This window comes from Marmota monax, unplaced genomic scaffold (assembly GCF_021218885.2).
Source record: "Marmota monax isolate L192 unplaced genomic scaffold, Marmota_monax_Labrador192_F-V1.1 WCK01_AAM20220418_F8-fsc00089, whole genome shotgun sequence".
In the NCBI taxonomy this organism is placed as follows: Eukaryota; Metazoa; Chordata; class Mammalia; order Rodentia; family Sciuridae; genus Marmota; species Marmota monax.
Window position 1 is genome coordinate 2,951,474 of NW_026694744.1, and position 10,502 is coordinate 2,961,975.

Consider the following 10,502-nt stretch of genomic DNA (forward strand, 5'->3'; position numbering starts at 1 on the left):
GTAATTGTTAGAGGTGGTATAGAATAGTGATTAAAAGCAAGGATTAGGTTGACATTTTAAATTTTACCTTGCCCACTCATGCAGCACAGAACAGGGATTAAAAACCTATCAGCACAACTTTACATTTCTCTGGTTGTACATGATGTAGGGTCACACCATATATGCAGTCATACATGTACCTAGGGTAATGATGTCTATCTCATTCCACCATGCTTCCTGCCCTCCTGCCTCCTTTCTCCATTTTTTTTGTGTACAATGAATCAAATGCATTCTGTTGTCATATATGCCTAATTAAAATAAATAAATCTAATATATAAATAAAATATAAGAAAAACAAAGGATAATAACAACACTTTTTAAGTGTTGAAAATTATAATGAATAAAATCAAAATCATGCGTACATCTCACTACTGTTTACCTTAATAAACATGTAGAACTTTGGAAATAATAATAAAAAAAACATCAGTCTGGCTCAAGTCTAGAGTCTCTTACCCACAATTTCAGTTACATATTACTATATTAATACTCTGTAGTGAGTAACCACACACACACACACACACACACACACACATACACCACAATGCCATACAATAAAAAGCATTTATTTTTTTTGCAAATCCATGGGGGAGCCTGGGGTTGGCTGATCTGAATGACAGGTCTCAGCAGAACTTCCTCAGCTGGAACCAGAAGAGTGGGCAGGACATATTCTTCTCATGCTTATGACAAAATGGCAAGAAACATCTCAAGTCCCGACTCAGGTGATGACCGCTTATACCCATTGGCCAAATCAAGGCATATGGCCAAGCCTGATGTGACGGGGTGGGAAGCAAGATGAGAATTACTACTGAGAAACATGGCACAGGTTATCACCACAGAGAAGGGTGAGGATTTGGGGCCATTAATGCCATCTGCCACAACCATCAATCAAACACTACTTCCAATATGTTTCAAGGTTATTATTCATTCTCAGCAACTTAGTAGAGTCTTTATGGAATATACTACACTACCTCTCCTTTTGTAAACAGATAAGGTTATTTCTTTTATTTGAAAAGCATTACTATTTTCTCTTGGCCTCTGAATATAACCAGGCTAGATTGTTACAGCATCTTAGTTCTTACTTTCTTTCTATCATCTAGGGACACATTTGGCTATAGTAAAAGAACTCAACAAGGGAGGAGGAAGGGGAAGAGGAAGGACAGAAGAATTAATCAGACTTAACTTTCTTAGTCTTGTATTTGAATACACAACAAGAGTTACTCCACATCATGTACAACCACAAGAATGGGATCCTAATTAGAATAAATTATACTCTATGCATGTATAATATGCCAAAATATACTCTACTGTCATGTATATCTAAAAAGAATAAATAAACCAAATTTTTTTAAAAGGAGAACTCAAGAGCTAACAGTAATTTAAATAATAAAGAAATTCATTTTACGCAAGAATTCCGGTGATTCCAGGTTTGGAGTAATGGCTCAATGAATGAGTCAGGATTTTTCTATCATTGGGTTCTGTTGTTATCAGCCTGTTGGCTTTTCTGCCTTAGGTTATTGCCTCCTGGTCTCAAGATGGCTGCTGCAGTTCCAAGCACCAGAGTATCTCATTTTCATATTCAAGCCAGAAAGAAAAGTAAAGGATCTATACCAGAGAGTATGCTTTACTTAAATATTGTCACTTTATAAGGAAGAAAGACTTTTTGCAGAAGTTCTTGGCAAACTTCTTCTTCCATATAACCATGTAGAATGGATACCCATAGCTACAAAGAGACTAGGAATATAACTATTTGTCTGCTGTTCATGTATTTACCATTTTAATAGAAATTGAAAAGGTAGGGGGGTTGGGATGGCTATTGTGCACCACTAGCACAATATATCATACTTTTTTCATTATATTGAGAGATCATTTTAGGGCTTCACAACCTAACTTTATACTCTTATAATAGTTTTCAGATTGCCAGGCAGATTGGACAGAGGAGAATTAATCCTGTTTTTCTGAAAAGTCCAAGTCTGGGCTTATGAGTTAAGTATTCTTTTTCAACACTTGGGATTTTATTTTTCATTTTAAAAAAATTAGTGTTTGTTTATTATCCCAGTAGCTTAGTATAACAACAATAAGGAAACCATGTAATCATTTTGAATAACTGAAAAAGACAAGAAAACAATACAGAGTCTTTGTTTAAAAAAATCAGCATTGAACTTCTTAGAATATTCAATCTGATTGAAATTTACTGAGACTCTCTACCTTTGGGATAATCAAGCTATTATGTAGTTCCCTAAATAGCAAACACTGAAAAAGAAAAACTCAGTTTTACTAGTAACACATACACCTATAAACAAAGTATTTAGTCTGATCCTCATTAAGACAAGTAAAATCTATTTCCATTTACTTGTGGGAAAAAAGATTGATCTTTTTCATTTGTCCTTAGATAAACACTAATAGCTACACTCTGAGAAAAATATGATTCACATGGAGTGTCTTCTTCCCTTGCTTATCAAATTAAAATTATTCAACTCTCCAAATTCAGACACAAATGTGTCTTGTCAGAACACATAAATTAGGGGCAAAATATAATCTGTGAATTAGAGTGAATAAGAAAGGATGTTGTTATCCACATGCTAGGAAAAGTTTAAAAGTTTAAAAATTGTCAGAATTCTCTAAAAAATGTGTTCATCCATATATTGTGAAGCAAAATGAAAAAGTCCAGGAAACAAAAGGAATTTTTTTTTTTTGAGAGAGAGAGAGAGAGAGAGAGAAAAGAGAGAGAGAATTTTAAAATATTTATTATTTTTAGTTTTCGGTGGACACAATATCTTTATTTTATTTGTATGTGGTGCTGAGGATTGAACCCAGCACCCTGCGCATGCCAGGCGAGCGCTTTACTGCTTGAGCCACATCCCCAGTCCCCCAAAGGAATTTTTATTTAAATTAATTTAATTTTATTTTGGAATTTGAATTGATGGTCAATTTTATGCTATAAAAGAAGCTGATGTCTGGTCCTTTAATATATCTGCTTAACATATCCATACATATGAAATCCCATCATCTCTCCAATGAGATTACTAATTTATAAAATTAACACACATGCACACACGAGTACAAATAAAACTGGCATAATCTGAATAAGATCAGTAGATTGCATTACTGTCCATACCCTGATTATCATATTATATTTTAGTTTTGCAAAAGGTTACCATTGGAGGAAATAGGTACAATGCACATGACAGTTCTGCATATAATTTTTCTAATTTCATATGAATCTACAATTATCTAAATAAAAAAGGATTATATGCTAAGCACAAGAATTAGGCTATTTGGTCCCTGGAAATACAGAGTTAATATTATAGTTATGAAAGTCCTTAAAATGGCATTTCTCATATCATGTTCCTCAGAAAATTAGTCCCATTACATACTCTATGAAAAAAAAGGCATGACAGGGTAATTTGTGGTCAAATAATTTTAAATTCCCTCCTGGAGATTCACAATGCTCATGAGTATAATAAAAATTCTGCAAATCTCTGTACATTATTTTTCTATGGCCATAGTAACACTGGGGTTATAAATAGCTACAGAGTCTTAATGGCATAAAATAATAAACATTTATTTAGCTGGTTTATTAGGAAGGGGTTGGCTTATCTAGTATGACTTGGTTAAGGTGGTTTGTTTCTTCTCTATGTGACTTACATCCACCTCTAAGGTAGTCTCATCTTGAGGCAAGGGAATTAGCCTGGGGTAACTCTTCGTTTTTCAAATAATTTTCTTGTAATAGATTCCTGGAATAATGGTAGTCAAAGTACACATGATCCCATGTGGGGTGGGAGACAGAGTATCAAATTATTATAGAAACAAAACAGTAAATATACACTGTAATAAGTGCTATATGAAGGAAAGATATACATGACTATTGAGATTATAAAATAAGGATCTGACCTGTCTGAGAGAATAAAGTTGGTATGGGGAAATTTCCCAGCAGAAGTGACATTTGAGCTGATATCTGAAGTATGTGTAGGCATTAAACAAGAGAATAAAAGAATATATTCCTAGTAAAAGAAGATATAGGAGCATCAGCCATCCAAAAAAGGCATTGCAGAAGGCCTGAAAGAGCCATCAGGCTTATTGGCTAGAAAGAGATTCCAGGAGGGCTGGGGTTGTGGCTCAGTGGCCTTGCCTAGCATGTGTGAGGCACTGAGTTCAATTCTCAGCACCACATAAAAATAAAATAAAGGTCCCTCAACAATTAAAAATGCATGTCAAAATGTTTAAAAAAGTGTTCTGAGGAAAGGCCCAAAGTAACAACAGCTGACTTGGAACAACAACTGGAGCAGTATGTTAGGAAAGATGGTAGTTTGTAAAGGTTGGCTATGTGGGGGAGTGATAATTGATACAGAAAAATACATAATTCCCTCTCCTTGGCTTGTGAATTATCTATTCAGAACAAGAGAAGCTCTCCCAGAGCTGAGGTAGTCAGCAGCTCTTAGGCATGTGGAAAATACAGCATTTCCACCCAACCCCATTGGTTTTCACCCCTGGGAAGCTCAGTGACCCCTTTAGGAGGTAGCCCACCTTGAAGAAGGAAAGGTACCAGGATGGAAAGGCTACGTGTGAATTCTTCTTGGGGATGTAAACTGGCTGCAGCCTTTCAAAACCAAGAGTTTGGCTGCCTTGTACAAGGGGGAGTGTACTGGTCTCTGTTGTTGCCCTGACTGCATCCTCTTTACTTGTTGCTGTGAGTATTAGCCCAAACAACTCATAGCTGCTCCTCTCCCTGAAGATTTTCCTCCACTGAATGGCAGCTGCCTCACCTGGAATGTTATTGACAGGGACTACAAAGGGCCTGTCCCCTGGGTTCAAGGTGAGACTAACTAGGTGTTATCTGTGCTCCAGGGTGCTGTATGGGCTCAGGCTGAAACCCCCAGCTGAGCCCACATACTTGCTTGATTTCCTTCATGTCTTACCTTGATTTCGTTAGACTCTTCTCTTGAGAGTTTGCCCTTCACTTCAATAAAACACTCATATCCAAAACTGTTTCAAGATCAGCTTCTAGGGAGCCTGATCTAAGACAGGGATTTGGTAGTGGTCAACCAGTTAGCTATTTTTTTTAAAAAAGAATTAACATAGGTTTGGCAAAAATACTCTTTCAGATGATTAAAATGGTCAAAAATGGATGCTGTCCAATGAATAAGTATACCTGGACAGGTTGGCTCAGGTATAGGTTTTAAGTTGCAATGCCTAATGCCTGGGACTTGGGAAGTTTATGTTAAACTTGCAGATTCTAGTTTCACAAGGTATTTTCTACAGAGGAGAGGTCAGAAAACTATGACTCATGGGCCAAATCTGGCTTTTTGTATAACCCATGAGCTAAAAATGGTTTTATATTTTTAAATGCTGAAAGGAAAACAAAGAATATTTATGGTGTCTGATAAATATATGCAATTAAAATTTTTGCATCTGTAAATACAGTTCATTGAAAGCCAGTCATGCCCATTTGTTTACATTTTGTCTGTGTCTGCTTTGAATTACAATAGCAGAATGGAGTAGTTACCAAAGAGATCATTTGGCCTCAGGAACTTAAAATTTTTACTATCTGCTTTTCCTCAAAAAGTTTGCCAACCCCTACTGTTGAGGAATGAAGAGCTTGAGTTCAGTTCTTTTGATGAAGCTGATTCTGTTGGTAAATTCCAACTGTTAGAAGATTTATCTATTTTTGGGGGTTAACAAGTTTGAATTGAGCAGACATCAAGGAAGTAGTTATGTTTGTGGCTAATGGGGTAGAGGCCTCTGAGTTAAAGGTAAAAACCCATCATAAGAAAAAAGGACATTGCAGTTTGGAAAGACACTCAGGTTTTGTCACTAAGAGGAAGAAAGAGGTTGCCTTGCAGCATAAGGGACTTGGAGAGGTGGGGATGATGGAGTGGGCCAGCAAGAAACTTGCAGAGCTAAAATAAGTGAAAATCAGTAATTGCTTTTCGATACTGTCTAAGCCCCAGGAGTCCCTCTGAAGCAGTCAAAATGGATTGAATTCCAGCTGGAGACAAGGCTTGCTATTGATTAGGCAGGCCCATTCAGCATCTTGCATCTTAGTATGAATGATTGCTCTCCAAGAAAACCTGCCCAGAAGTAGGTTTCCATCACTTTTCTGATGACTCAAGAGAGTATACTAGGTAGGATAAAGTCATGGCGATAGATTACTGCAGCACAAGCTATAAGGGGAAGAATGTGTGAAGGTGAATGGGAACACATTCAAATTTAACTCACATGTGTTTGATACAGAATAAATTTTTTACACTTATGTTACTACTCCATTGTGAGTTCCAATTTATGAATGAAGAAAATAAGACTTGGAAAGTTTAAAAATATTTATGCAGGACCACAATGCTAGTAAGTGAAAGTAACTGGAAGTAGTAGTGTTAGCAAGCTAGATAGGCATCATGGGGTGAGGGAAAAGTTGAGAACGGGAAAAAGAAGACAGGAGAGGGATCCCACCACATGTAAGAAACCAGGGGGCTGCCACTGGATTTAGGTCTTGGACTCTTGTAGATTCAGGCTAACTACTAGAGTGGGCCTAGGATGAGATCAGTGAGCATATTAAGGATCCCAGAGACAACAGAAACAGCACAAGTTCTAAGTATGGATAAAGATTGGAATATTCCCTATAGTGTACTATACAAGGAAGACTACATGCATACTGATTGAGAACATGGAGCCCAAAACCAATCTGCTTATCTACTTAGCTTGTGTGAGTTAGGTTAAGTCACTTTAACTTCTTTGTGCTTCAGGACCACAAAATGGATCTAACAGTAGTGCTTATCCCATAGGGTAGCTCTGAAGATAAAAACAAGGTTAATAGTATCAAAACATTGCATTACCTCATGAATATGTACAATTTTTGTGTTGTTATTTATCAGTTAATTTTAACAATATTTTCAAAGGATTTAAGATTTTCAAAATGTAAATGCACCTTTATTAAATAAAGTAGATAAAGGATATCATTAGTAATGTTCTTGTGAACATCGAAAAATAGGTTCTAATAAGGTATAATTTGCAGCATCTGTTGACTCCCATGGTGTAAATACTCCCACCACTGCAGGTTTTAAGCTACAAAGGTAGCATCATTGAATGCAAAATTGGGAAGAGATTTATGCAATAGCATATCATTTGATATGTCCCTACACAGATGCAATGATGAAATTAATCTCAAGAGCATAATCATAACAGTGAAATAAATAGAAATTTTTAATATTATCTTTGTTTTAAAAATACCTCATTTAATTTTTAATTTATGTAATTTAATTTTTAATAGAGGCTACGTTTAATAATTGATTCTTAGTCCCTAAAATTTGAATAATTGTCTCCCACCAGTTTATATAAAGTAAAATTGACTCACCAATGGCATGTACTTTGGAGCCACTAGTCTTTTTTTATTGGCAAAGGAGAGATCTGTGGGAAGACTTCTATATAGTTCATTCTGTGAGCCAGCTTCATTTGGCTTCAGGGTACCTAGATATTTGGTCAAATATTATTATGGGTGTTTATGTAAGTATGTTTTTTAGATGCGATCAACATTTAAAATGGTAGACTAAGTAAAGCAGATTGTTCTCCCTAACTTGAGTGGGTTTCATCCAATCAGTTGAAGGCCTGACTAGAACAAAAGAATGCCCATGCATTTGGCAAGGGAGAATTCCCCTGCCTGACTGCTTTTAAATGGGACATCAGTTTTTTTCCTGCCTTTAGACTTGACTTGAAATACTGGCTCTTCTTGGGCCTCAAGTCTGCCAGTCTTTGGGATGAAACTACACTATCAGATCTCCTGGGTCTTCCATCTACATAAATAATCATGAAGATCGTGGAACTTGTCAGCTTTCCTAATCACATGAGCCAATGTGAGCCAATATCCCTTACAATAAATTAATCTCTCTCCCTAACTCCCTTCCCCCATCCACATATTCTTTCCACATAAACATGTGTGTACATCCTACCAGTTCTATTTTTTTTTTTGGAGAACCCTGAATAATACAAGTTCCTATGTAGAAGAGAAAAACTTCTGCATTCCAGTGGATGTGATCATTGGCTAAAATCTGAGAGTACAGGCTACTGCATCTTTAAAGGTTGACCTCTCCTGGTGGCAGCAGGAGTGCTCCCTGCTCAGATTGTCAAAAATCTGAAATCATCCAAGACTGTGCATATGCTCTTTCAGTTTCCCCTTGAAAGAGGGCAGATTTGTGGAAGCCTTTCTTTATTATGGAACACAAAGGAACCACACAGGTTTATATTAGCAGCACAACTGAGCATAATGAAGGCTTAGCTTGGGAATTTAGGTAATGCTTTATCAACACTGGAATAATGCAACATATAATGATGGAGAAATAAAGAATGTTGTGACCTCACCTATGTTTCCCCCTATTTCTCCTGTATTCTTCATTGAGGGTCATCAGGATATTGATTCATTGTCCACGGGAGGATAGTACTGGATGAGTTGGAGCTGTCCTTGAGCAAAGGCAGGTTGAAGACAACAGTCAACCTCCAGATATAGTTGAAGATTTATTCTGAAAAGTCTCTCCAGCCTTGCCATTTTCCTCCTATACCCTTCTCACTACATACCAGGCTTCAATAGATATTCAGTAAGTTGTTTTCTAATAAATGAATGAATGAAGAAATAAATAATTTAATTTTGAGGAATAAAAAGTTTGGTTTGGCTTTTCAAGAGAAAGAACTATCAATATCTTGAGGTTAAAAAGGTTCTACAACACTGCTGTAGAGTAGTATTAATAACATTCACACTTTCCGCCATCACAAATAGAGGAATATATTTCCCTATTCTATTAGTGTTGGGCTCAGTAATGTGACTTATTTGGCTAATGGGGTATTAGGAGATGGTTGGCATGTGCTTTCATCTCTCTGCTGTCACCATGAGAGGAGTTTTCCTTAGATAGTTGCTACCTTATCAGCCTGAAATGGATAGTGAGACATACTGAACAGAACAGAGCCCAGTCCATAAAAAGGCAGACTTGCTTGGGCCCACAGCTTGAAACAGGGTAGCCTATTAGAAGTCAGTCTAGGACATCCAAGCTCAGCCAAGTGACAGACTCATAAGTATTATTGTTTGTTATGTGGCAATAACTGACCCATATAACCATAGAGCATGAAGAATTCTCAAAAGGACAGCTTGAGGCTAAATACTCTAGGGCCATGCATAGGGCTATGGTCCTGGTCAAAACTGAATGGGGTTAAAAACCTTTGTGTCAAGAGTTTTAAGCAGAGGAAACAGTTTTTCTATTATTCTAACTGTCCATTATCTTTTAAAGAGTGCATTATGTACTAGATACTCTGCCAGGTATACAAATACAACCTGGAAGTAAAATCTAAAATTTCACTGTTGAATTTGAAGGACCATTAGTCTGCTTTTGTACAAGGACCTTGGGTCATGATTATTCTGAACAAATGCAGTTCCTGCCTGCATTCTCTTCATTAAGAGACATATGAGCCCCTTGACATTTTCCACTGCTACCTTTTTAGGGAAGATGGATGGAAAGAAACTCTTTTCTTCTCTTTATTTAAAAAACCACTTGGGCTTTTCACCAAGGTGGGAGCAAAAGCAAAGAATGAAGCTCCTGCCCTTCCTTAAACTAAAGCCAAAGCAAAGGCTTTGAAGGCCAAGAAGGCAGTGTTGAAAGGCACCCACAACTACAAAAGGAGGAATATCTGCATGTTGTCACCTATCTTCTGGCAGCTCAAGATATTGTGGCTCTGGAGGCACCCCAATATCCTCAGAAGAGTACCCCCCCAGGAGAAACAAGCTTTCCCTCTATGCCACTATGCCATCATCAAGCACCTTCTGACCACTGAGTTGGCCATGGATTAGATAGAAGACAACACACTTGTGTTCATTGCTGATGTCAAGCCCAACAAACCCCAGATCAAGCAGGCTGTACAGAAATTCTATGAAACTGATGTAGCCAAGATCAATACCGTAATCAGGCTTGATGGAGAAAGGAAGGTATATGTTTGACTGGTTCCTGATTATGATGCTTTGGATGTAGCCAACAAAATTGGGAAAATATAAACTGAGTCTAGCTGGTAAATCTAAATATACATTTTTTCAACGTAAAAAAAGCCACATGACTTATGTATCAGTTTGGACACGTTTTGCTATGAAAGATGAAAACCCAACTTGAAGTGGGTTAAGTGTAAAAATTAAACTATTAAATGGCACATCGAATTGAGAATTCCAGAGGACTGGCATCATGAAAAGATCCAGTGGTTCAACTTTTATTATCAGGCTCATTCTTCCCTATCCCTTCACGCTATTGTCTTCTATAATGGCTACATTCCAACAGTCCTTTTGGTGAAAAGATTGCAGGCAAAAACTCTAGGTCTTTATCCTCTACGGTTCAAATTCAAAGGGAAAGCTTTTCTCTTTATTTATAGCTCTCACCAAGTCCAGGGATTAGCTTTTAGTGGGACTCAAAATGAAGCTTAGCTTTACTTGAGCCACATGTCTATAA

The 10,502-nt window shown here is 37.1% G+C and overlaps 1 pseudogene; it reads left to right on the forward strand.

Annotated features, from left to right (window-relative positions):
* The first annotated feature begins 727 nt into the window (after positions 1–727).
* LOC124079093 (large ribosomal subunit protein uL23-like) lies at positions 728–10,502 on the forward strand (annotated as a pseudogene).